The sequence below is a fragment of the Canis lupus genome, chromosome 17 (assembly GCF_011100685.1).
Source record: "Canis lupus familiaris isolate Mischka breed German Shepherd chromosome 17, alternate assembly UU_Cfam_GSD_1.0, whole genome shotgun sequence".
NCBI lineage: Eukaryota > Metazoa > Chordata > Mammalia > Carnivora > Canidae > Canis > Canis lupus.
The window spans coordinates 33461847-33489506 of NC_049238.1; the positions used below are offsets into that span (position 1 = coordinate 33461847).

A 27660-nucleotide genomic window follows, 5' to 3' on the forward strand; every position below is an offset into this window, starting at 1 on the left:
AGTTTGAGAAGAACGGGTATAAACCCTTCTTAAATGTTTAGAATTCACCTGTTAGGCCATCTGGTCCCACACTTTTGTTTGTTGGGAGTTTTATTTTCAATTCAGTTTCTTTGCTGCTTATTGGTCTCCTCAAATTTTCTATTTCTTCCTTCCAGTTTTGATAGTTTATATGTTTCTAGGAATTTATTCATTTCTTCTGAGTTACCCAAATTGCTGGCATATAGTTTTTAACAATATTCTCTAATAGTTGTTTGTATTTCTGTGGTGGTGGTTGTTATTTCTCCTCTCTCATTTGTGATTTTATTTGAGTCTTTTCTCTTTTTTCCTTGATAAATCTGGCTAGAGTTTTGTCAATTTTATTAATTTTTTCAAGAATCGGTTCCTGGTTTCATTGATCTATTCTATTAGTGTTTTTCCCTATATCATTTATTTCTGCTCTAATCTTTGTTATTTCTGTCCTTCTGCTGGTTTTAGATTTTGTTTGTTGTTCTTTTGCTACCTCCTTTCGGTGTAAGGTCAGATTGTTTATTTGAGATTTTTCTTGCTTCTTGAGGTAGGCCTGACTTGCTATAAACTTTCCTTGTAAAACCACTTTTGCTGTATCCCAGAGGTTTTGGACAATTGTATTTTTAATTTCATTTGTTTCCAAGTACTTTTTATTTCTTCTTGTATTTCCTGGTTGACCCATTCATTGTATAGTAGCATGTTATTTAACCTCCATGTATTTGCATTCTTTCCCGATCTTTTCTTGTAGTTGACTTCTAGTTCATAGGTTTTGTGGTAAAAAAAAAATATGCATGGTATGATTTCAATCTCCTTGATTTGTGGAAGTTTGTTTTGTTGGCCAATATGTAATCTAAATTGAGAATGTTCCATGTGCACTTGAAAAGAATGTGTATTCTGATGTTTAGGATGTCATGTTCTAAATACATCTGTTAAATCCATCTGTTTCAGTGTATCATTCAAAGCCATTGTTTCCTTGTTTATCTTGTTTAGATGATCTACCTATTGATGTAAGTGGGGTATTACTATTACTGTATTATTATCAATTAGTTCCTTTATATTTGTTATTAACTTTTATGTATTAGGGTGCTCCTATATTGGGTACATAAATATTTACAATTATTATATCTTCCTGTTGGATTGTCCCCTTTATTATTATATGGTGTTCTTCTTTGTCTTTCGTTACAGTTTTTGTTTTTGAAGTCTGTTTTGTCCAATGTAACTATTGTTATTGTTACTTCAGCTTTCTTTTGACATCAATTTGCATGATAGATGTTTCTCCATCCTCTCACTTTCAATCTGTAGGTATCTTTAGGACTAAAATGAGTCTCTTATAGGCAGCAAACACATAGGTCTTGTTTTTTTATCCATTCTGTCACCCTGTGTCTTTTGATTGGAATGCTTAGTCCATTTACATTCAAAGTAATCATTAATAGATATATATTTATTGCCATTTTATTATTGTTTTGTGGTTGTTTCTGAAGACTTTCTCTGATCCTTTCTTGTTGATTTTTCATATTTTGCTAATTTTCTTTAGTAATATATTTGGATTTCTTTCTCCTTATTCTTTGCATATTTATTAATGGGTTTTAATATATGGTTACCATTAGGTTTATATAAAACCTCTTCTGTATATAGCAATCTATATTAAGTTGATGGTCATTTAAGTTTGAATACATTCTTTTCTCCTCTCTACCCCATGTTTTAGGTATATATCATTATATTTTATGGGTTTTTTGTGAGTTTCTTGACTGATTTTTTACAAAAATATTCATTTTACTGCTTTTATGTTTCCCACTTCTGTACTGTCACATTGGGTCTGTCTTTTCCACTCAAAGAGTCCCCTTTAAAAAAAAAAAAGAGTCCCCTTTAATATTTCCTGCAAAGTTAGTGACCATGACCTTCTTTAGTTTTTGTTTGTCTAGGAAACTCTATCTCTCCTTCTATTCTGAATGATAGCCTTGCTGGTAATTTGAGAAACTGGATAGAGAGAAAGAGAGAGAACATGAGTAGAGAGGAGGGCAAAGGGAAAGGGGAAAGTAGACTCCCTACTGAGTGAGGATCCCAACACAGGGCTCCATCCCAGGATCCTGAGATCATGACCTGAGCCAAAGGCAGACACTTTACTGACTGAGCCACCCAGGATCCCCAAGTTTTCAGCTCTTATTTCTTCAAATATATGTTTTGCCCCTTTTTTTCTTCTTCTTCTGGGATTTCTATAATACAAATGTTACTATGTTTGAGCAAGTCACTAAGTTCCCTAACTATTCTCATTTTGTATAATTCTATTCTCTCTCTTTTGTCCAGCTTGATTACTTTCAATTACTCTGTCTTCTAGGTCACTAATTCATTCCTCTGCTTCTTCCATCCTGCTGTTCTTTCCATCAAGCATGTTTCTTGTTTCATTTAGTAAGACTTTTTTCTTCTATGTTATTCCTTATCTCTATGTTAAGGGTCTCACTCATGTCCTCCACTTTTTTCTCAAGTCCAGTGAGTATCCTTATGATCATAGCTTTAAATTATCTATCAAGCAGGTTACTTATTATCTGTTTTTCTTAAATCTCTGGCTGTGACCTTGTATTTTCATTTGGTATAAATTGCTGTCTCATTTTGCCTGCCTCTCTGTGTTTCTCTGTGTTAAGAGAGTCAGCTGTGTCTTCTGTTCTCAAAAGTAGTAACTTTATGAAGAAGTGGTCCTGGAGTACCCTGAAGTGCAGTATAACCTATTCACCAGAACCTGGCACATCAGAAAGAATATCCTATGTGTGTTGTTTACACCTTATTGTTGTGTCTGAGTCACTTTTCCTTTTGGTGCAGTCATCTTCACTGACTCTCTGCCTGTTGTAGGATGTGCTTGCTCTCTGTGGTGTTAGTGGGACTCAGGCAGACCAGCTCTGAAGGGACAGGAACTTGGGAGCAGGGCAGTGGTGTTAGCAAAATTTGCACTGGGCCAGTATTCCTATGCCAGGTCCACCAAACCACTGCGATAGCTGGGGGCTGCACACTGGGGTGGCCAAGGGCATGAGGCTAGGTGTGGCATGCAATGATCACTGGGCACAGCTGGGCCCAGAGTGAGATGGTGACTGGGGGCATGAGGCTGAATATAATGTCGCAACTGGGCACCATGCAGCCATTAGGTGCAATGCACAGTGGCAGCCATGCATGACAGCAGCTGAGAGCACACAACTGGGCAGGGCACACCCATGGCCTTAACAAAATTTGCCCTGAGCCCAGGACCCAAGCTAGCAGGCCTGGCACACTGTTAGCAGATTAGGTAGCAAGTGTTCGTAGCCCCACCTCCCACAGGTTGCTCTGTGTTTATGCTGGGGTGCAGGAGAGGAAAATGGTGCCTGCCAGCTCCCTCATTTTCAGAGAAGTCCCCCAACATGCTCCAAAATCAATGTCACTAGATCTGTTTCCTGTTTGCCACCCCACCCCCAATGTTGTGTAAACTGCTGTTTTTATGTTGCCTTTCTGTTCAGACTATCTCTTTAAGGGCAGTGACCAGACTATCACTCATCCTCCCAGCTCTCCCAGTGCTGAGTCAGCTGACTTTTAAGGCTCCAGGCTCCAAGTCCTACTAGTTTTATGAACTCATGGAATTCAGCTCCTGTGGGTTTTAGAGCCAAATATTATGGGAATTAGTCTTCCTCATGTGAGCTCCCAAGTGCAAGTGCCAGTTTCTCTGCCTTCTCCCCACACTCTGCTCTGTCCCTCCTGTGAGCAGCCTCCCTACATCTTCCTGATTTTCCAACTTTCAGATGCAGCTTCTTCTCTGTATTTAGTTGTGGAGTTTGTTGTGTCAGTCTTTGGATCAGATCACTCTCTTCAGTTTATTGATTTGGATTTGGATGTGGATGGTATCTAGTTGTAAACATGAGATGGGGTGAGCTCAGGGTGTTCCTACTGCACCATCTTCCCAAACTCCCTTCTAATAGATGCATTTTTTAAACATTTGCAAAAGTATAACAACAAATAGTGTGAATAACTTTTGTTTATTACACAATTAAAATGACATTGTTTTTAGCCATAAATTTTGGCTGACATTGAATTTTATGTTTATGCATCTAAGCTCCCAATCTTTATGTTTTTATAATCTATTTCTATATGTAATTCTGCTATAAAACCATATTTTCTCCTGGTTTAGGAATTTACTTTTTTTAATGTTTGTAGTCTTAATTTAGTCTTTCAGATAACAAATTTAAATATTCATTTCATTTTCTTTTGAATATATTCTGCCTAATTTTGTCCAAAATCCCAAGAACACCTTGGAGAAAAAGTAGACCATTTACAAAATGAGAACACAAACAAATATTTGTCTTGAGGTCATAAAATAATCTAAACATAAACCATAAAGATGCTGCTGATCAATTTTTAAATCTTTCATTTACCCACATAATTTATTTAAGGAACTTCGTGGTATCATTACACATGATATAGATGAGAATTTTCAGGATAAGAATTTATGAAGTTTGTTAAGAATGATATTAAAGCTTTCTTCTGATAAGACTAGCCACCTCAAAACTTTGATAGGTTTCTGTGGGTAAAATGCTTTGAAATTCCTCGTGTTCTGAAAGCAGGGCACTGAGCAATAGACTAACTGTTAAACAGCTCATTTGTCATATAGTTGAATATAATAAGGACAAACCTAGAAAATCACACACATCATGTGCCACCTTTGAAATTTTGTTATTCAGGGATGCCTTGATGGCTCAATGGTTGAGCATCTGGCTTCAGCTCAGGGCATGATCCCAGAGTTCTGGGACTGGGTCCCCCATCTGGCTCCTCACAGGGAACCTGATTCTCCCTCTACCTATGTCCCTGCCTCTTTCTCTGTGGTTCTCACGAATAAATAAATAAAATCTTTTTTAAAAAAGAAAAGAAGAGAAATTTTGTTATTCACTCTTTATTTTGGCCATCTCCTAAAGAAAAAACTATTAAAGGAAACCACATGATATGCCAATTAGTTAAGTATTATTAGGAGCATATTCCCCAGTAGGCATGCAATCCCCGGAATCCTGGGCTACAGTAAACAGCAATGGTAGGTCTGGTGGTATGATGAAGTCTAAGAGGTGCTAGCTGTGTGCAAGCCAAGCACTTATCACATTTCATAATCCCCAGCCCACTAAAACTACAAGATGAAGGTGGTGAGAGAACTGTGCTAAAGATTACAATTATAATCTCTGCCCCACTTCAGAAATGTATCTCCTCTGGGACCTTATCTAATGATCTAAATGTCTTCTTGTGAGACTCAGAAATCTTGTGATAGGCTACATGCTCCAGTTAGCACTGAAAAAGTTCCCCAGTGGCTTTTGAAATCTCCAAAATCTTGGCACAAAGATGATAGCTTAGATTCAAATATTTCTCCCCAACATTCAGCCAACTCCAAGACTGTGAATTCCAAAACACTCAGCTTGATCCATATAAATCTAATTCGATCAGAAAAGGAGACCATGCATTGCTCTGGAATAAAGAAGAATGGACAATTACATAAAGCATCACAATGCATCACAAAGGCACAGTCTCCCAAAAGGGAAAAGAGAAGGAAAGTTGTCCCTTCAAAGCTCTGTCTAGTGTAATCATATTTCATTTCCCACACAATAGACTCCAACATTTTAGTCCATTAGCATAGCAAGAAAGGTTCCATTCTTCAACCAGCCACTCACCAGTCCATCTGTACTGCCACACTCAAAAGGCCTTTCATTCACACATACACATAACCACTCCTATGTACTCCTACATCTACTCCAGTAACTCATTCTCTTCTTTCTGCCCGGTTATACATACCAACAACTTTCAAAGCCATAGAAGATCACCAAGAAACCAAAATGCTCCAGCTAATGGTAACAAACTTGATAGAGAACATGATTATTCTGTTAGAAGTCAGACTTAAAAGAAGCCTGATCTTGGTCCACCTTCTACTTTAGGCAAGGCACTTAACATTTGTTTCCTTTCTTATAAAATGTTTATTCAAATACAGATGTGTGGTAGAGACAGCTAGTTCTCTATATCCTTCATTGTTGCCCTACTTCACTCAGGGCAGTAAGGCACCAGCTTAATGACAGTGTTCCCAGATTCCTTAGCATTCAATATGATAAAGGGATTTAGCACTGAACCCTGAAAGATAAGAGGATTGCTATATGTATGGAATTCTATGGAAGTTTCTTAAAGGGCTCTGATTGAGCTGGTAATTGCTCGTCTCTTGTCCTTCTCCTTTCTTTTGTGTTGCTTAGGACACAAACATGATTACTGACATAGCTGCAGCCATCTTAAACCATGAAGAGAGAGTGGAAGTCATATTCCAAGACAGTGGAGCCAGAACATAGAAGTTCCTGGCTCCCCAATGATAGAAGAATGACCATCCCAGCCATTGGAGATTATACCTCCAGACATCTTTTACTAGAGAAAGAAACAAACTTCTATTTTGTTTAAGCTTCTGTTGCTTTGCATTTTCTGTTATATGTAACTGAACTTAATCTTGTCTGAAACAAGGTTATGTTTTTTTCTGACTTGAAATTATATTAAGCCCCTAAGTGCTGACTTATTGACATAACTGTTGTCTAGAAGACTTATATTCACTATAGAAATATAAAATTATTCGATAAAAGATTGAGTAGTACTCCTACAAAATCATAACAGACTCAAGCACTGACTTTAGACATATGATTGGTATCTCTTTATAAACATTTCTAAGAGGTATTACAAAAGATATTCAGCTAGCTCTACATATAACACTGCTTAAATGAGGCCCAAAGCAGACCTCTGATAAAATATGAGGTTAATTCATTTATTAATATATTGTCAGCATCTTATTATTTTAGTACATTTTCTATCCATTTTAATGGTTCCTTTTTAAATTTTGATCTCTCTATTCTTTATTTACATTTTCTTTTTAGATGCCATTTCTGCTAAAATTCTAAAATGATATATGAGTCACACAGACCTAACACTCTTAACTCAACTATGCCAAAAAGCAGGAACACACTGCTTACATACCAATTAGTTTTCCTGAGTTAAGGCCCTAAGCCCTGCTCAGTAACATTCTTCTCTCTGGAAGATGCACATTGAGATGTCCCTCTGTAAAATAAATGTGGTCAAAGACTGGGACCTGGACAAAAAGCAGGAGACTACAGAAAGGAAATGTTTTGTTGAGAAATGCTTAGACAATTAGGATTGAATATTATTAATGTTTAACGGAAGCACGTTTTGTATTCTAAAATGAGGTCTCCAGGATAAGTACCGTAAAACTCATCAACCTCTACTTCTGATCTCTCACATATGCAATTCCTTGACATTTGTCCTTGACATCCAGAAATGGAAAATGAGCTTGATTTAACTTGAGGAACTTGAGTTTTTGAAGCTTAAAAACTATAAAATCTACATCATCCTGTATAGTTGGAACATAAGACATGCTTATCACCATATCAAATTTTATTTTAGTGTTAGTAGTCAGTATGAACTACTTCCTCCAAATTAGAAACATTTCACTGATTTTATAAAAGCATGTGGACTCAGATTTGGCATCTAAACATATTCATATTTCCCACCCCAGTACTCAGCTCTAGCATCTTCAAGATGCCAATGCTATACACAGAACAAAACCCTTCAGATACCTCTATACTCTCCCCACTTTCCCAGGATTCAACCAGTGAAACAGACAGTAGGAGATATATAATAAGACAGTTATTGCAAGAAATTGGCTCACACAATTGTGGGAGCTGTCTGGGCACATGTGAAACCCACAGGGCAGGCCATCAGGAAAGGCAGACTGGAACTCTCAGGAAAGACTGAAGTTGCTGTCCACAGGCAAATTTTTTCCTATTAGGGAAGATTCAGCTCTGTTCCTAAGGCCTTTCAGCTGATTGAGTCAGAGTCACACAAATTATCTTGAATAATCTCCCTCACTTAAAGCCAAGTGATTATAGACTTTAATCATATCTACTAAATACCTTCACAGCAGTACCTAGATTAGTGTTTGAATAACTCGTAAAGACCATCAAACCCTCTTCCACAAACTCTTAGGCAGTAAGGCAGTAAGGTTGCCCTCTGCCTTGGATTTTGATCCCTATTAACAAATACAATACAGACAGAGTACAGCTATTTGAAGTCCTAATCTTCACCTTCTCACAGAGAATTTTGTAAAAGGCTTTCAAGAAGCTGTCATTGCACGTCACTCTTCACTTTTTTATCTTCTCATATGCCTCAGTCTCCATGACTAAGATGATTGTGTATTAAGTACCCAGTTTAATACCATCCCAACTGAGACCTATGACACAGGAAAGAAAACTCTCCAGGTCCTATGGAATTATTTCCTCAACTGTTATCTCAAGGAGGAAACAGGCAAGGAAAGCAAAGATGTGACCTGGTTTCAATCCAGCAAACTGGTTTGACTTTCCTCCAAGCAAAGACCACCCAGAATCCTGCAGATTCTCTTACCTCCTCCTTTCCCCTCTTCTTTTGTCATTTACCACATAAAAAATATACCCATTTTTATCTTGTACCAGCTGTACAAGTCAACTTTCTCCATAGTATCCCAGCATTTTTAGCCAAAATTGTTGCATTCTGATACAAAAGACAGGACCCTAAACAATGATGATAGTACTCTAAATAAAAATTTGCCATGACAAAGGTTCAGTGGGTGAGTTAGAATTTTAGGTTTGAGGAAGAGAGGGGAGGCTTCTAGAAAATATTTTAAAAGGGGGGTTAAAGTTGGGAAGGTTATTTTCAAAGACACAGGCTTGGGTCTAATTTGTTTCCTTTATTAATTATATGAACTTTGAAAAGTTTCAACCTTATCATCTTTCAGCTTTCTTGCCTATAAATAAGGAGAAGAGATGAAATTCTCTTACAGGTCTATATTCTTTGGCCCTATGGACATAAAGCAGCATAACATGGAGAAGAGCTGACCAGGAAAAGTATAGAAGAGTAACTTGAGGCATAAAGTAGAATGAAATGGTCAGTTTGGAAGGAAGGAAGAAGGAGGAAAAGAATAAGGAATGAGAGAAGAAAAAGATGGGGCACAAAGGTAAAGTATAAGAACATGCAGGTACATACAAGGAGAGAAAGGTGGGAACTGTGGCAAACTGGAGAGTTCAAGGCCCCTCTATACAAAGTAGCTCCTATTAATCTCTATTCCAACTGCTTTGTGTAGGAAATACAGATCTAGTGGTGCTGGGTTTTAGAATTTTTCCAAAAAAGCCATAAATTTGGATGCTTATCTGACAACTGCTGATTTTTAAATGTGGACATAATTATTCAAATTTTAAAGAACAATATGCAAAACAGACACAATATATCTACAGATAGATTTATATATATATTAAAATATATATATAAATCTGAATCTTTCAGAGCCAAGACTAGGATGAAGCAAGAGAGGTACTCACCTCATGCACATTTAAGGAGACACCAAAACTTCAATAATCAAGATACATAATATTTTAATGCAATAATTTTTAAATAAAAATTATTGCAAAAAATACAATAACAAAATATCAAAAAAATATGAATTTTAAAAAAGGTTTATTGAGGTGTAATTTACATACAATAAAACTTATCTTAAACTTAAAGGAGACTATTTATTTTAAATTTTTTAAACATTAATTCCAATATAGTCAACATATTAGTTATATTGATTCCAAGTGTACAATATAGTGATTCCACAATTCTACATTACTCAGTGCTCATCTCAATAAGTGTACTCCTTCATCTATTTCACCCATGCCCCACCCAACCCCTCTGGTAATCACCAGTTTGTTCTCTATAGTTAAGAGACTGTTTTTTGGTTTGTCTCTTTTTGTTTTTTAAATTCCATATACGAGTGAAATCATATGGCATTTTTCTTTCTCTGACTTACTTCGCTGAGGATAATACCCTCTAGGTCCATCCATGTTCTTACAAATGGCAAAATTTCATTCTTTTTCATAGTTGAGTAATATTCCATTGTGTATATCTACCACCTCTTCTTTATCCCATTCCTCTGTGGATGGATACTTGGGCTGCTTCCAGAATTGACTATCGAAAATAATACCGCAATAAACATAGGGGTGCCTATATCTTTTCGAATTGGTACTTTTGTATTCTTTGGGTAAATACCCAATAGTGGAATCCCTGGATCACATAGTAATTCTATTTTTAATATTTTAAGGAATGTCCATACTGTTTTCCACAGTGACTGTGACCAAAAATATCAAAAACTTTAATAAAGACAGGCTCTGATCCTGTACTTGCACAACTCACATCCCTGGCCTCACCCCAATTCTGGCTCCATATATCCTTTACAGCTTCTGGGCTAAAGGCTTATAACAGGGGGCATGCTAGTGCCATAAATGCAAATAGAAAGCAGGATTGGGAGTGGAGATACTGAATTCAACAGCAGTCATTTATTCTGAGGTGCTGTGTGGGCATCTAGATGAAGGAGACTCTAAGCATTTGTGAAAGTGATATCAGTAAGTAGAAACAAAAATTAATACTTACTTGGTGTCTGTTATATTCTGGACAGACATATAATACCTGTTATATGCTTGGTGTCTGTTATAGGCTGGACAGACATATTATACCTCATCTAGCAACACTTATCAACATAACTCTTTAATTATGAGGTTTAATCTCCATTTAAGATATTTTTTTAAAGATTTTATTTATTTATTCATAGACACAGAGAGAAAGAGGCAGAGACACAGGCAGAGGGAGAAGCAGGCTCCATGCAGGGAGCCCGATGTGGGACTTGATCCTGGGTCCCCAGGATCACACCACAGGCTGCAGGTGGCACCAAACCGCTGAGCCACCGGGGCTGCCCTCCATTTAAGATATTTTTTAATGGATATTAAGGTCATTGCCTCAAGATCATACAAGTAGCAAATAATACAACTGAGCTTGTCTGAATCCCAGGTCTGTCTGACTCCCAAATCCATTCTTGCCAATAAACTGTGCTGCCACGAGCAAGTCACATACATTTGCATGTCATCAAGAAACCCTGAGATTGGATGAGATTCCCAGAGAGCATAAATGACCCATCAAGCCTTTGTTGTTATCCTGGGGATCCTCTCAGTGATGGAGGCCCTTCCTTCTTGTTACTCTCAGGACAGGATCTCTTTGGACTAGAGTCTTCCCATCCACTAAGAAATTTCCTCTGCAGCTTTCTGGTCTTCAAGTATTATAGCCACTGAATTCTAAGCTCTTCTCACACATAAAGATCCCTGGCTTCCTTCCATATTTACTCATACCACTGCAGCGTTGTTAAAACAAAACCTGTTTCCACACTCTTTGGAACTTTGTGACTTGACCACCAGATTCTCATACGACTTGCATGTGAGTCCCTATGCCTTAACAACATTTAGCTCCAGATCATAATTCTTCCCAAATGTCCTGTTCATCAGGGCAAAATTAGCCATGTCTCAAAATATAACACCCCCAAATTTCTTGGTCAGCCTTATTTCCCTAGCATTTCTTACATAGGAGATTGACTACAGAAATGAATTATTTGTTTCTCGAATAAATTTTGTATCTTTCTCCTCCACCCATTTCTTACAGTTATGTCTTTCCCTTAGACTATCATCCTCCCTCCACTAGTATGGATCCTATCCATACTTCTAAAAGTAGCTTATATTTTACCCCCTCATGAAATGTTCTTTCACTAGCCCAGTCTAAATCAATCACTCTCTCTATAAACTATGACAGTGTTGATTCACTGGACACTCATATGCCATTTTTAATCAACAACACATCTATCTTATCTACCTAACTAGAAGAAGAGGAGCCAATGTCTTTTGCTTTGTTAATATTCCCAAAACTTCACACACAATGGAGGGGCTCTGATAAATATCCACTGAATGATGTGTTTCCAAAGCAGGGAAACCTGAAGTTTCAGACTTGTATATTCCTGACTCTCCTTAATTTCTCTCATTGGCTTTTTATTTCTAAAATAAAGATAGCATTATATGAAATTTCAGGAGTTTTATGAAGAATATGATGAGGATATTTTTTAAATATCTACTGATAAATTTTCCTTTTTGGTTTCTCTCCTAGCAATCTTTAACCATTTTTGGCCCTCTAGTTAGGTAGCAAATCCACCTAAGAAAGTATAAGATTTGGCTGAAAGAAGCCCCAATTAGATAAGAAGAGAAAGAATAAAGCCCTTTTAACCAAAGGAAAAGGAACCCAATAGAAAGGGGAAAGAGGTTATTTGTAAGTATCCTCCTATCTCTTGCTTTTTTCCCCAGTACCCTCATCACCAGGGCCAAATATAAGGAAAAGCAATAGGAAGAGCCCCAAAATGCTAGAGAAACCAGAAGCAGGTCTGTACCATCATTCTCATTTGGGACTATAGAAAGAGACCACTTTGAAGAAGGTTGTGCATTAACATAAAGAAAATATAGTACAGTCAGGATGCTGTGTTTTGGCCTATGTCAGGTATGTAGAGGATGCAGAACACCCAACAGGTCCCACAGAAGATGTGAAGAGTAGCTGAGAGTTCTAGCTGGTGAGCTCACTAATAAGATTATTGCAGGAAGAAGACAAGGGATTCTGTAGTAGAATGTTTATAGAAGACACCATCTAAGAAAATGAGCAAATTGGAATCTCAGCCAGAATCAAGGAAACTACTGCTAGCAAGACCTGAAGACAACAGAGGCCACATCTGCATCTTGACCATGTCAAAGAAAAAAACAAGAATCACACTAGACATGGACCATCAATCATGAACAGATGAAAGGGAGTAATCACACAAATTTTGCTGCCTAGAGACCATTAAGAGAAACACCTCAAATGGAAGAACAACAAATGTGCATGGGGATCTCATTCAATACCATGTGGGAAAGAGTTTTCCATTTCCCAAGATAATGACAGAAAAGACCTGAATTATTTGTCAATCTCCTCAAAAAAAATTAGTTTTGACAGAGGAATAATGGAATTACTTTAATTGACAAATTAAGTTTTCCTTTCCCTTTGTATGATGAAGGGCTTGAGGACAAAGACAACAGTTATAATATAAAGAAAGAGAGATGGTTTTCTTCACACATTTGAGTTATGGTGTGCCAATCTTGACATATATCTCCCCTCGCAATAAATTTACAATGAATATTTTGTATTAACTTAAGAAAGCAACTTATTCTACAAAACTAAGGACACCACACCACTAGATGTGCTTTAATCACTTATTTTCCTGACTGCTTTAAAGTAGGTTAAGAAAAAAATCTTCCCCAAGTAAGAAAAGAAATCATTATGACATGAGAGTTAACTGAAATTCTGCCCTATTAGATTTTGCTAAGAAGAGAAAAGTGCCAGGCAAGGGGATTTCAAGGATGAGTTATTATATTTGCAAATTGGTATAATGAAAATAACCTAGGCAGTACCATGAATTTAAATGAGCTGTATAATTTTTTCATAAGTTTTAATATAATTGTTCATGTCTTCCATGAAATAGTTAAAGTTGCTGATTCTTTTGCATAAATCAATATGCTCTGAACAATAAAGCTAATAGCCCAGTAAAGTCTATAAAATGTAGTTGTGTAGCTGTTTCCAGGGCTTTACTGCAGGGGCTAAACAGCAGTTTCTATTTCTAGTCGACTGCTGTCTTTATCAAATTACTTCCTTGATTCAGTGACAGCTTTTTAAGACATCTTCTAAAGGAAAACTTCAATTTCTCATCTTTGTTCTTTAACAATGTACTTTTTAAAGTAATAGGATAGACTACTGTTATATTTTTGAAGGTTTTTAATAATATTAAAAACAATTATGTACATGTAAAGCTGGATGTACAAAATATAATTCATTTTGCTATTCATCATAGAAACATGCATGGTCTTACTAATTTCACTAATATTATGTTATTATATTTCATAGCCATCTAAAGTATTAAGCGCTAATATAAGCAAACAGAAGTATTTTAATCCAATGATAAATAATTTGTTTTTAAGCTTTGTGTTCTTAGTTATGTAGCTTTTTCAAAAAGAGATCCAAAGAAACAAATATAAGAATGCATGATCAAAGAAAAGGCTTCTACTGAGAATGGGGGTTAGCAGTCTCACAATTTTAGATTATTATGTTAAATATATCTTATTAGATATAAGATGGTAATGCTAATGGATGTTCACCCGTCAGCTTTCTCTGTGCAGCAAAATTACAAAAGATGTTTTTAATGACTATAGCACACTAGCTATGTTTATCTGACATCTACTTGAAATTAAAAAGGCTTAAAATATTATGCAGATTTAACTATTATAATCCAAAAAACACTTTAATCCAAAAAAATATTTTATATCTAATTAAATTCTTGCTTATTTTTATTGCAACTCTTTAAAAAGTTAGAACAAATTGCTTGTTATGAATTGATACCCCAATAATTTAACGTCCTAAATTTAAACCAGATTTGTTTTCTGTTCTGTATATAAGGAAAATGAATTAGATGACTTTCATGATTCCTAAGATTATCTACTGTTTTACCTAAATTTTCATGCTAGAATTCAGTCATAAGGCATACCATTTATCTCAAAAATTTCTTAAAATATAGAGCAGTTGTGGCAGACACACAGATTGTATGAGCTCAGAGTAACCTGAGATTTGAACTGTCCCTCTGGCATTTTCTCATTCTAAATATGGAGTGGCTTGATAATCCCCTTGGTTTCTAAATTGATGGAGGATGGTCTGAGAGAGGCCTGACATAATTCCTACCCTCAGGTATAGCCTCAGAGCAGTGTCTTAGGGAGAAAGCATCAGTCCTAATTCAGGCCCTAGTACATTCTGATCCATCTCCAAATCTGTCTAGGAATCCCAAGACACTTACAGGGAAGTCTCCAAAGCCCAATTCCAGCGGGGTATAACTATTTTTAACAATTTAAAAAGGGGTATAAGTGTGTGTATACATATACATACAGACATACAACTTATGATAAGTTGTCCACTCTGCGTCTTCAACTTTTTATCTATATAACGAAAGGAACACACTAATGATCTCCAAAGCCTTTGCCTGTTCAAAAATTCTGTAATTCCTCAAATGAGATCTCTTTCTCCCCACCTCCCTTCAAAATGGTGATGGATGAGACATAAAATTTTTCAGTGGGAAGAGAGTACTGAAAGTTTGTGTAAGAAATTAAACATCTAAAAGGAGTTTTATAATGAAAATAAAGTTTATATTAGGTGTAGAGTTTAAAGGATTTAATAACATTAGTTATTAAATGGAAAAAAAATCAATGTGAAACCAAACCTTAAGGACAATCTTTTTTTTTGCATTTCTATCAATAGACCTCAAAATGTTTGCTCATCAACATTTGTGTACACCTCCTTGCAGCAAAAAGACAAGGAAACTTGAAAGGTAACCAATTCCAAATAAACTCTCATGAAGATGTAACACCTTGTTGTAGTTAAAAAGAAGGAACATTTTCAAAATGTACACAATATTGGGGAATTAAAGAAACATCTCATAGGAACTCTCATTGGCTAACTTGCAACCTTTCAAGTATCCAAGAGGAAAAAATAGTCAATTGATACAAACTGAATGATTAAATATCCATTATTTTATTTTTTTAAAGAAAATTAACATAAAACCACACAAGAAAAGTGATCCTAGCAGAACAGAATCACTTAGTATTAATTATAATACTGAATAATATGTGAATACATATGAGAATTCTCTTTATTAACTATATAACATATGAGATGTACTGTCCTCATCCTGTATAAACAGGGTAGATACAAAGAACTGGTAAGTCAATTCTGTCCTATTAATGGCAGAAACTACTCTGAGAGCAAGCAATATTCACCACAAGGGGCATTTCCAATAACCAGGCAGAAAGTTGATCCAAAGTTACTTGACCTTGTTGGTCACGTCTGGCATAGCGACTGTGTTCCAAGATGATGGATTAGCCAAATATCCTAAAAAAGAGATGTTTTTATGCAGGCTTCATCCTTTGTCTCCTGAGAGATGAAGTCTTGATGGCCTTACAATTAAGGCGTTAATATTTATTAAGTATAATTTTCCAGTAATACTTGCAAAGGAGGTCAAAATATAACAATTTCAGGACAATGAATATAATATTGTCTAAATTGAACTTAAAGGTCATATCATTTGGAGAAAAACACCAAGTTTCAAACAACTAAAACCTACAAAAAAGGCATATGTTGAGTTTTTAAAGCCCCATTGATATAGCTGCTTTATTCCTATTAAAAAGAGGCCCAGCCTCTTTTTATCTCTATCTTTTCATCTCAGACTGGAAAATTGCAATTGGACTCTACTAGGTAATAATTCAATATCCCAATTAAAAAGCAGTTGCTTGGTAATTCAAAAAAATTTATAACCTGGGCAGCCCCAATGGCCCAGCGGTTTAGCGCCGCCTTCAGCCCGGGTTGTGATCTTTGAGACCCAGGAACGGGTCGGGCTCCCTGCATGGAGCCTGCGTCTCCCTCTGCCTGTGTCTCTGCCTCTCTCTCTGAGTGTCTGTCATAAATAAATAAATAAAATATATATTTTTTAAATCTGTAACCTTGGAAAGTTCAAGGTAGGATTCCTAACTCTAGGAAAGAGATATAACAATAATATGTTCTAAGCTAATAAAGCAATAATCTGAACTTCATAGAATCAATATCTCTGTAATTCATTTAATAAGTCTTATAAGAATATTGGCAATGTTTGTGTATTTTTCCTGATCTTTAAGGTATTCAAATTATTTTTAAAATATGACATATAAGCTGTTAATTTTAGTTCTTTAGGAGAATTTGCTTAAAAAGTTTTGTAATCCATATTTTTATCTCTGTAAAATTTTAACTTACAAAGGTATAAATTTTAACATTTATATAATGTCTAAAAGTTTACAGTTATGTTGTCCAATATGATACCCGCTAGCTATCTGTGCTATTTAAATGTAAACAAATTAAAATGAAATACAATTAAAAATTCAGTTCGATCACACTTGCCACATTTAAAATGTTCAGTAGCTAGAGGGACGATGACTAGTATATCTGACAGCACAGACATGGAAGTTGTATTAGCTTACTTTCAGATGTGTTAGGACATAGACTAACCAACTATACTTATAAGACGCTCAAAAATACAGTGGTTCACTTAGCCCAGTCAAGAAAGAAGTTCCTTTCTTTCTTATCTAACAGTCTAGAATTGGTGGGTGGTCCCAGCACAGGATTGGTAGGTAGAAAGGCAACGTTAGTCCATGTGGTTTCCAAGAAGCCAGGTCTTTCTTTCCTGTGTTGTTGGTCCTTAGGGTGCTACCTTATTCTGCAGGATTGGAACTGTCTCTACAATGTCTTATCTACATGTTCCAGAGTATCAGAAGAGGAAGAAGAGAAAATGAAGGACAAGAAATTGCATTTACAGAGAATATGACAGAAAGTTGCACACATTACTTCCATTCACATTTTGTGGCTAAAAGATAATTGAGCCCACATCTGGTTGTTATGGAGGCTGGGGAAGGTGGTCAGGTTGTGTGTCTGTATACTCATCTGCAACTTGGGCCAGAGCAGTGTTATTTCTTAAAAATACAGGAAAATGATTGCTGAAGAACCACTCTTCCACAAGGGAATACATTTAATGGGTTTATGGCAGGGCAGGGCAGATAGTGGAAATTAAGCAACATTTAAACAGTAGATGTTTTCCTCACACAACCATCTGTGAAAAGTAAAACTCTAATCAACTTCCATTCTACTGGTTATATAAATTCTACTACTAATACATTTTGTTCTGGGTGAAATAATGTAAACCAGTAATAGAAAATTTACAGTTTCATTTAAAAACTCACTAAAATAAAGTGTTACTGCCCTGGCTATTAAAAAATAAATATTAGCTTTCACTTTTAACTCAACTTCTTAATAAGGAAAAAATTCTTTAAATAATAGTGCTACCCATAAAATCTGTAAAATAATGTACTCAAGTCAACACTGCATAATTATTAGGTCACTGTACATTCCAGCCAAAAACAATAGTTAAACCACATATATAAATAAATCTAACAATACTACAGGCATGTTTTATAGATTAAACTTAAGTTTCAAAGTAAATGTCTAAATATTTGATTTTGTGCATGAGGAACTAAAAAAGGACATTAAAATACATTAAAATAAAATTCATTCTTCTTTAATAAAAGATGATTTGTTATTGAGCTTCAATCCTCCATTTTTAACCTTCCAATGAAAGTGGTATAATAATGGTTTATATACTTACCTTCCACTTGTGAAAAATTGTTTCTTAAAATCACATATACTTATTAAATATTTAAATTACATATTTTAGACAATAGAAATTACCAAAAGGACAATAAAAATTACAAGACCACAACCATCTTTTAGCTATTGCATCTAAAAATTCAAAAATGTGCTTTATAATTATTGACAATAATTTCTTCTGATATGTTTTTGTTCAAATAAAAATGTATGAAGAACTTTACTCATAAGTCTTTTTTAGAAATAAGAACAAATTTCAACTGTTGGCTGAAAACTATTTCAAAAATCAAAACTGATTAATTTTGCATTAATAATAAAAGTTTCTCAGACCAATGATTCCCATGTGATTGCTAAATTATACTGACAGGAGCCCCTAGTACTGGCAAGTCAATGTTCATGTTAGTCAACAGTGTCTGTAAAACAATTGTGTATATTTCATTACTTTTTAAATTGACCTTAAATAATATGTTAAATGCACTATCTCTAAAGCAAATGAATTCTATTTTAATTTCTTATCATTGGATTTGAGCAAGCAGTTTGAGAAACCCGTTTCAATAGCAATCAAGATATTTCCCTTTCTCATTTCCTCTTATCAACATCTAAGAGGGAAGAGTGCAATAAAAGGGAAGGGTAGCATCCTTTCAAGTTGCTTTCTGCATTGTCTATTATTAGTTTTTGAATATTTTCCCATCTGACTCACATGGTCCATTTACATGCATATTTCTAATCTGCTAGGATTAACACCAACAATTCCAACCCATTCAAAAAATTACATAAAGCAATGGAGAGTGACATTTTATAATGATTATTTTGTATCTATTCTACAACTTTAAGAAAAAAAAAAAAACACTTCACTTCTTATTCCACAATATGAGTCATCAGATACCATGCAAAATCCTTACAATATAGAATACTTTTAAAAGCTGGATTCAGGGGGGTGGGGAGCAGAAAAAAAGAAAAAAAATTCTATAACTGCACAAAAGAACTGACAAGAAATTGAAAGCAATCCTCAGAGGCCAGAACTGACAAGCAGAATCCAGAGAGAGAACAAAATGCTTATGTTGGTACCTGTCATGGGAACATCTGCTGATCCCGAGAGGCCTACAGCTTCATGCTTACCAGGCTATGTGACTAAAGAACAGGGATAAACCTAGGGACTAAACCAAATAGGAAGTTGGATTAGACTCTCATAAAAAAAAATAAATCCCTGAGAGCTGACATCTTAGTGAAAGAATGAACTGAAATTTTAAGACTCCATACTGCACAAGGAGAAGATAAAGATACTTGCCTATTTTATTTCTGTTAGCTCTAGGATGAGAAGGAATGATCATCTCTTCTGAAAATTCTTAAACCAGAAGCCTAATCTCAATTGAAATGGAGCAGAAATCATATTATTTGCTTATGAGGCTCCCCAGAAGCCTTGGCCAATAATTTAAAGTAGTCATGAATTAGTAGTATGCCTTGACACCAAGCAGAGGCAAACTCAAACACTCTGAAAGAAAACACCTTAAAATTAAAACTTGAGAGAATTTTCACAGATAAACTCCCAAAGAACATGAACTCACAGTCAAAAAACTTGAAAACACAAGGAATCAACTTACTATGAACAAAAATCAATAGAAATAACAAATAAGATCAAATCCACTTAGATGGCATATATTAGAATTATTGAGTAAAGACTTAAATATATATGTTTACTGTACTTAAAGAGTTAAGAGAACTGACATAGAACATACATCAAAAAGGGATTTTACAATTTTAAAACTTCCAGAAAGCAATATAAAAGATAATCTGTTTTTAAGAAGAAGAAGAAACATAAATGGCCAATAAATACATCAAAAGGTGTTCATTCAGGGAAGTAAAAAGTAAAATCAGAGAAAAACTATATTATACATCAAAATACATTAGAAAATTCTCAAAAGTCTGACAATGTCAAATTTGGCAAGTATATAGATAGAGCAAGGGGAATCTCACTCTCATATGTAACTGGTAAGAGAATCAACTGATAGATACACTTTGGAAAAGTCTGGCATTATCTGTTAGAATGGAAAATACCCCTACCCAAAGTAATTCCATTAATGTATGAATACTCAAGAAAAATTCATGTACACTTATATGCTACACAATAGTGGTTATAGCAGCCTTATTCAAAATACAAAAAAAAAAAAAAAAAAAAAAAAAAAACCCTGGAGACTAAATGTCCATCTCTAGTTGACCAATGGAATGAACAAACTACAACTAGATGCAAGAACACAGATGAATCTCAAGACATAAGCAAAACAAACAAAAATATGTGCAGTATATACAGTCTCAAGCAAAACTAAACTACATTATTTAATGATGTATTTATAAGCGGAAAACCATAAAGAATAATAAGGAGATGGTTAATATAAAAGTCAGGATAGTAGTTATCTTTGGGGGTAGGAAAATTGCAATGAAGGAAAGCAAATGTATGCTTTGGAGTGCTGACAGTATTCTTTTTTCTTTTTTTAAGATTTTATTTATTCATGAGGGACACAGAGAGGCAGAGACATAGGCAGAGGGAGTAGCAGACTCCCTGTGGGGAGCCAGATGCAGACCTCGATCCCAGGACCCCAGGATCATGACCTGAGCCAAAGGCAGACACTCAACTGCTGAGCTACCCAGGCATCCCACAGATAATGTTCTTAACTAGGATGGTGGTTATATGGAAGAATTTCTTATCATTTATTAAGCTATACATATAGTTTTATTTTGCCCATATGTTTATATGGCAAAACAAATTTATGACTAATATAGATAAAAATCTAAAACTGAGAGATTTTGCAGAGAGTATTATTATTCACTGATTATTCCATGTGTTCCTTTACATTTTGCAGTCTTCTCTGAAATTCAGTTGTACCAATGTGATTATTTCTGGTTAATGAGCTATTAGTAGAACTCATACGTGTCTTCTCCAGGTTGAAGAACTTAAAAATAGGCCTAAGTTCTCCATACTCCCTCTTCCCCTGCTGTGGCAAGACTTGAATCCCCATTTTGAGATAGTAAAGCCACAAAATGTAAGCAAACTTCATTCCTTGATGCCAGTTTGGAATGGAGATATTCTGCAGAAACACTGAGCCCTCAGAGCAATTTCCATGAATGAGAAATAAAGCTCATATTTAAAGCTATTAAGAGTTCAGGATTTAAATATTTCTGCAGCATAACAGCCTAAGTGACCAATGTAAATGAATTAAGAACAAATAAGATAAAAATAGAACTAAACATATTAAATAGTATGCTCCTCAAAAAATTTTTTCATGGTATATGTGAAAGAGAGGTAAAGCGACATGGAGAATAAAATGAGAATTACAGCTCCAGAAAATTTTCTACAGAGAAGAGAAGAGGTAAAATTCATAGAGATATTGGCTCTGGATCTTTCTAAATTATTTAAAGAGAACATTCCTCAAATTCAAGAAACCCTGTGATGTCAAGATAAAGAAAAAGAAAGGCACATGTAGACATGTCATATGGAACTACATAACATCAAAGACAAAAAAGAGATATAAAAAGTAGCTAAAGAGCTAGAATCAAAACACAAGAAAGTTTTATCCTCTTTATGGTTTTTTGTTTTATTTTGTTTTGTTTTGTTTTGTTTTGTTTTGTTTTGTTTTTTTACCACTGGAGAAGGAACCCTCATGCACTCTTGGTGGAAATGTAAATTGGTTCAGCCAACATGGAAAACAGTATGGAGGTTCCTCAAAAAATTAAAGATAAAAATACCATATGATCCAGTAATTCCACCACTGCTTACTCAAGGAAAATAAAAACACTAATTTAAGAAGATATATGCACCCTTATGCTTATTGCAGCATTATTTACAATAGCTAAGATACAGAAGCAACCCAAGTGTCCATTTATAGATAAATGGAAAAGAAGATATACACACACATACACACACACACAGGAATATTATTCAGCCATAAAAATGGATAAGATCTTGCTATTTGTGACAACACGAATGGACCTAGAGGGTATTATCCTAAATAAGCCAGGCAGAGAAAGAGAAATACCATATGATTTCACCTACATGTGGAATCTAAAAAGTAAAACAAATGAATAAGCAAACAAATAAAAGGCAGAAACAGACCCATAAATACAGAAAACAAACTGATGGTTCCAGAGAGGAAGGGAAACTAGTGTAACATTGTGTGTCAACTATACTTCAGTTCTTTTTTAAGTACCCAAAAAGTCACACTATCCATAAAGGTATAATAATTTAGTCTTCCAGCTGACTTCTACAAGCTACAATAATATCCAAAAGGCATTAGAATAATGTCTTCAGAATACTAAGAGAAATTGATTGCCGAAGTGTAATTCTATACTCAATGAAACTACCATCAAGAGCAAGGATAGAATAAAGAAATCTTCAGGTTTTCAAAAATAGAGAATTTATTGCCAAAAGCTTTTGATCTGTCACAGATGGGACTGCTAAAGGGATCAACCTGGCAATGCCTTCAAAATATCAATCACCTTACTCTGGACCAACAATCCCATTTCTAATAAATGTACATCTTAGTGGATGATTAAAGCCAAATTCTGGACTCATCTTTGACCCCCTTTCTCATCTCATGTACAGAATTCAATCATCTGGAAATTCTTTTGTCTCTATCAAAAGAATATTTACAGAAGTGGCCATTTCCTACCATTTTCATTGACCCTACTCTCAAGTGAACCGCTTTATATATCATCTGAATTATAGTAATGGCCCCTAAACAAATCTCCCCAACCTACCTTAGGCTCCCTAGAGACCATTCGCACTGCAGCAGCCCCACCTCTCTTCATAAAACTTAGAGTCAATCAGGTGGCTCGTCTTCACAAAACCCTCTAGTGGCTCCCCATTTCACTCAGAGTATAAAACAAAATGTATATAATCACCTAATGTGAACTGGTTCCACTACTCTTTAAACTTTTCTTACTACTAATTTCCATGTTGCTCATCCAGCCTTATGGTGGTCTCTTCTGTTTCTCAAACATACCAAGCACACTCTCCCACTTATTCTGCTACCAGACTGGTACCTCCAGCTGGAATGCTCCTCCCCCAGGCAGCCACATGGCTAAATCTGTCACTTCCTTATTCTTTGTTCAAATGCCACCTTCTCAAGGAAGTCCACCCAGACCACCCAATATGAAACTGCAAACGCTCACCTACTGCTCCAAATACTTTTCACCCTGCTCTTTTTCTCTCCATACCACTTATCAACTTGAAAATACTGCATAATTTACTTTTTTATTTTATCTATTATTTATTGTCTCTCTCACCAGAATGTAACCCTGGTTGTTTCAAGCAGATCCTGAAATAAAAACGTGAATGTAAATAGTAGTTCCTTTGAAAGGCATTGCCAGAAAGCACAGTGAGGGGTTGGGAGGTGAAAAAGGAAAGAGAAAAAAGCCAATATAGTGTACGATACTGAACAGGCTAAACTGGAGAAACGGGTGTCTTCCCACTGGGGACCCTCAGAAATACTGCTGTGGGTGTGCTTCAGAATCATTCCATACTTTACTGGTTGAGGATCATTCTTGGGCACTAACTCTACAGCATTTCTGAATTACCACATAACCAAGCTTGCTTCTGTGGCTAGAGAATATCCTCTGGCAGAGAGAGATGAAGAAAGACATTAGCATATCGAGCATTTCCTCTGAGATCTCAAAGATAAACAAAGAGATATGGGCAAGTACCAACAGCTTCACTACCATAGAGAACTTTGTCTTTCTGTGTATTTGTTTTAATTGATATATCCCAAAGGTCTAGAAAAGCCCCTGGCACTTGGTGAGCGCACACATTAAAAAAAAAAAAAACTATGTTGAATGTTGATGAATAAAGGGCCAAAAAGAAGTTACACGAATTTAGAAAATACTTCTAACTAAACAAAAGAGAATATCCCACATGTCATAACTTGTGGGATACAGCCAAAATAGTACTTTGAAATAAATGGATAGCCAGAAATACTTGTATTACTGAATTTAAAAGTTCAAAAATTAATAATCAAAGCATTCATTTAAGTCATCAGAAAAAAACAGTATGATAAGCTCAAATGAATCCAAATAAAAGAGTTAAAGACAAGAACAAAATTTAAATAGACAACAAAAGTACAATAAAGAAAACTAAGCCAAAAGTTGGTTTTTAAAAAAGAATACTAAACTGATAATATTAGCAATATTCATCAAGAAAAAAAGAGAGAAAGTACAAACTAAAATGTGATTAAAACAAGAACACAATTGCAGATAGAGAATGAAAAGATAAAAGAACATTATGGGTAAAATTATGCCAACCTGGAAACCCCTCTAACAAAATGAATTAATTGGTAATTAAGCATCTTCCTACAAAGAAAATACCAGACCTGGATGGCTCCACAGGCAAGTTTCTACCAAATGTTTAAAGAACAAACTCCAATTTTGTGCAAACTTTTCCAAATATGACAAAAGAGTTGGGGGTGGGCATTATTTAAAGAGGCTACTTAATTAGCTATTGCTGTAATAATGTTTAGTATTTTACAACCACAAGTAATTATATGACGTTGGTAAGGAAAGAGAAATATAGATCAATAGAACTGAGCAGAGTCCATGAAGAAGTATGCATTCTTGTATACATCATATGTGATGGAGATGCAGAAACAGGCAGGACCATGCAGTAAATTGCACTGGAACAAATGGCTTTTCATATGGGGGGGAGGGGGTGAAATTGAAGGATGTAAATAAAAAGAAAAAAATGAAAATATTTTAGAAAAAAAATACATAGGTGGATTTCTTTATGAACTCCTGATAAGTAAGACAAAGAAACACAGACCCTAAAGGAAAAGATTGGTAAATTCAACTACTTTAAAATTAAGAACTAGGAGAAGTCAACTGCAAGACACGTAATCCACAAAAGAGTTTTAAAAGAAAACCTACAAATATATAAGAAAAAGGAAAATCTATTAGAAAAATGGGCAAAAGGCAGATACTTCACAGAAGCAGAAACACAAATCTAAAATATAGAAATGCACTCTATTCTCATTAGTAATTAGGAAAACGTAAATAAGACCAGGAGATTTCATTTTAAATGTACGAAACTGAAAAAAAATATATAACCAGGCATTAAGAAGTTCTGACACAAAGGGACTTTTTTGTGGTTTTTAAATTTTATTTTTTATATGTATATTTTTATTGGAGTTTAATTTGCCAACATATAGTATAACCCTCAGTGCTCATCCCATCAAGTGCCCCCCTCAGTGCCCATCACCCAGTCACCCCATCCCCCACCCACCACCCCATGTTTGTTTCCCATAGTTAGGAATCTATCATGTTTTGTCACCCTCTCTGATTTTTCCCACTCATTTTCTCTCTTTTCCCCTACAATCCTTTTCACTACTTTTTATATTCCCCGAATGAATGACACCATATAATGTTTGTCCTTCTCCAATTGACTTAGTTCACTCAGCATAATACCCTCCAGTTCCATCCACGTGGAAGCAAATGGTGGGTATTCATCATTTCTAATGGCTGAGTAATAGTCCATTGTATATACACACCACATCTTCCACACAAATCTTAAGAGTATTTGTTCCAACTCTCTGAAGAAAGTCCATGGTATTTTGATAGGGATTGCATTGAACGTGTAAAATGCCCTGGGTAGCATTGACATTTTCACAACATTAATTCTTCCAATCCCTGAGCATGGAATATTTTTCCATCTCTCTGTTCTCTCAATTTCTTTCAGAAGTGTTCTGTAGTTTTTAGGGTATAGGTCCTTTACCTCTTTGGCTAAGTTTATTCCTAGGTATCTTATGCTTTTGGGTGCAATTGTAAATGGGATTGACTCCTTAATTTCTGTTTCTTCAGTTTCATTGTTAGTGTATAGAAATGCCACGGATTTTTGAATATTGATTTTGTATCCTGCCACATTGTGAATTGCTGTAAGAGTTCATGCTGGGCTCTCTGCTGCGGACCGTCGGGCAGATGGTTCCTTCATCAGCTTCAGACCAAGTTCGAGGTTATTATGTGGACTGGAAAACGTTGCGTGATGTGAAGAGACGAAAAATGGCCTATGAATATGCAGATGAGAGGCTACGGATCAATGCACTCAGAAAGAATACCATCTTGCCAAAAGATCTTCAGGAAGTGGCTGATGGAGAAACCGCCGCCCTTCCCCGGGATAGCTGTCCTGTCAGAATCCGAAACCGGTGTGTTATGACATCCCGTCCACGTGGTGCAAAGCGGCGCTGGAGGCTTAGTCCTATTGTCTTCTGTCACTTAGCAGACCACGGGCAGCTGTCCGGGGTCCAGCCAGCAGTATGGTAACCGGCTTCTGAACCTTCTGAGCAGGGAAACCAGTTCTGGCAAGAAGAGACCTCTCCGCTCGGGGAAAACCTAGTTTCACAGGGGTGCAGCATGGGAGTCTGCTCTGCCTGATGCTGCCTACGGCTAAAGTACTTTTTAACTTCAAATGAAGAAATTTGGATGTTTCATTCTGTCCGTGAATTCCAGCTATCTGGGAATTATCTTTTCTCTTGGACTTAAAAATGAAACACACTGTTTCCATGCATGGTACAAGGAGTAGAGTAATAAAAAATATTCTGTGAAAAAAAAAAAAAAAGCTTTCTGTACACCAGCATGTTGGGCGATTTTTTTTTTTTTTTTTTTTTTTTTTAGAGATGACAAGTTTTAATGACACAGCCAACACTCACAATCACAGTTGGCTCTTCAGACAACTTGATCTTTGGGGCAAGATTTTGTGTAGAGTCAAGCAATACACAAAAGCACATGAGCAAGAGAGGCAGCATTCCGGCTTCTAGTGAGGGAGCGAGATATCTAGGTCTCATGATATCTCATGATATCTCATGATATCTCAAAGTCCTTTTTTTTTTTTGATTGTTACATATATATTTTTTAATTTTAATACAGAGTCAGATTTCAGAAGCTGTACAGAGGAGAGCCAAAAACACTTTAAACATTCATGATTAGCTTTAGTATTTTTTACGGTACATACTGAAAATGTTATCATTTACTAGTAAGGAATGCCAAGTGTGTCCATCACCATTTGAATAGCTTGTAGGGGATTTGTGATTTCTTCCATGTCATCTCTTCTCAAAACCCAATCCGGTTTAAGTCTTGAAACTATTCTGGTTCTTACAGGTGTTTCTGGAATAAAGGGAGTACTTATAGAAGAATTCATCTTTTGTTTATAAAGTGTTCTTTCAGTATTCATTTTATGTTTACGAGCTGTAAGCTTGTAGAGACTATAAATACGGTCAACAACTTTGGACTTACTTCGAACACTAGAGGCCCTATTCGTTGTCTTCAATAAAACAGCTAACAAACAACAGGTTTTTGTAAAAATGCTTCCACCCTTGTCTGTAACTTTGTCAGCAGGTTTTTCTCGGTACATCTGCAAAAGGTCCAGCAGTGTATCTATGCAGTGGAGTCTTTTGGGTTTTCTATGTACAGGATCATGTCATCTGCAAAGAGAGAGAGTTTGACTTCCTCTTTGCCAAT

The 27660-nt window shown here is 35.6% G+C and overlaps 1 long non-coding RNA gene and 1 pseudogene across 18 annotated transcripts in view; one reads left to right on the forward strand and one right to left on the reverse strand.

The window, feature by feature from the left end:
* LOC102151150 overlaps window positions 1-27660 on the reverse strand; it is a 653134-nt gene that overhangs the window by 439051 nt on the left and 186423 nt on the right. Inside the window, exon 5 of one of the 18 annotated variants that reach the window (XR_005372368.1) lies at window positions 15496-15873. The exons of the other annotated variants lie outside the window; for them this stretch is intronic. This is a non-coding gene — a long non-coding RNA (uncharacterized LOC102151150). Of the gene's footprint in view, window positions 1-15495; window positions 15874-27660 lie in introns of those variants that run through there. 18 annotated transcript variants of the gene reach the window in all.
* Window positions 26036-26756, forward strand: LOC483047 (annotated as a pseudogene).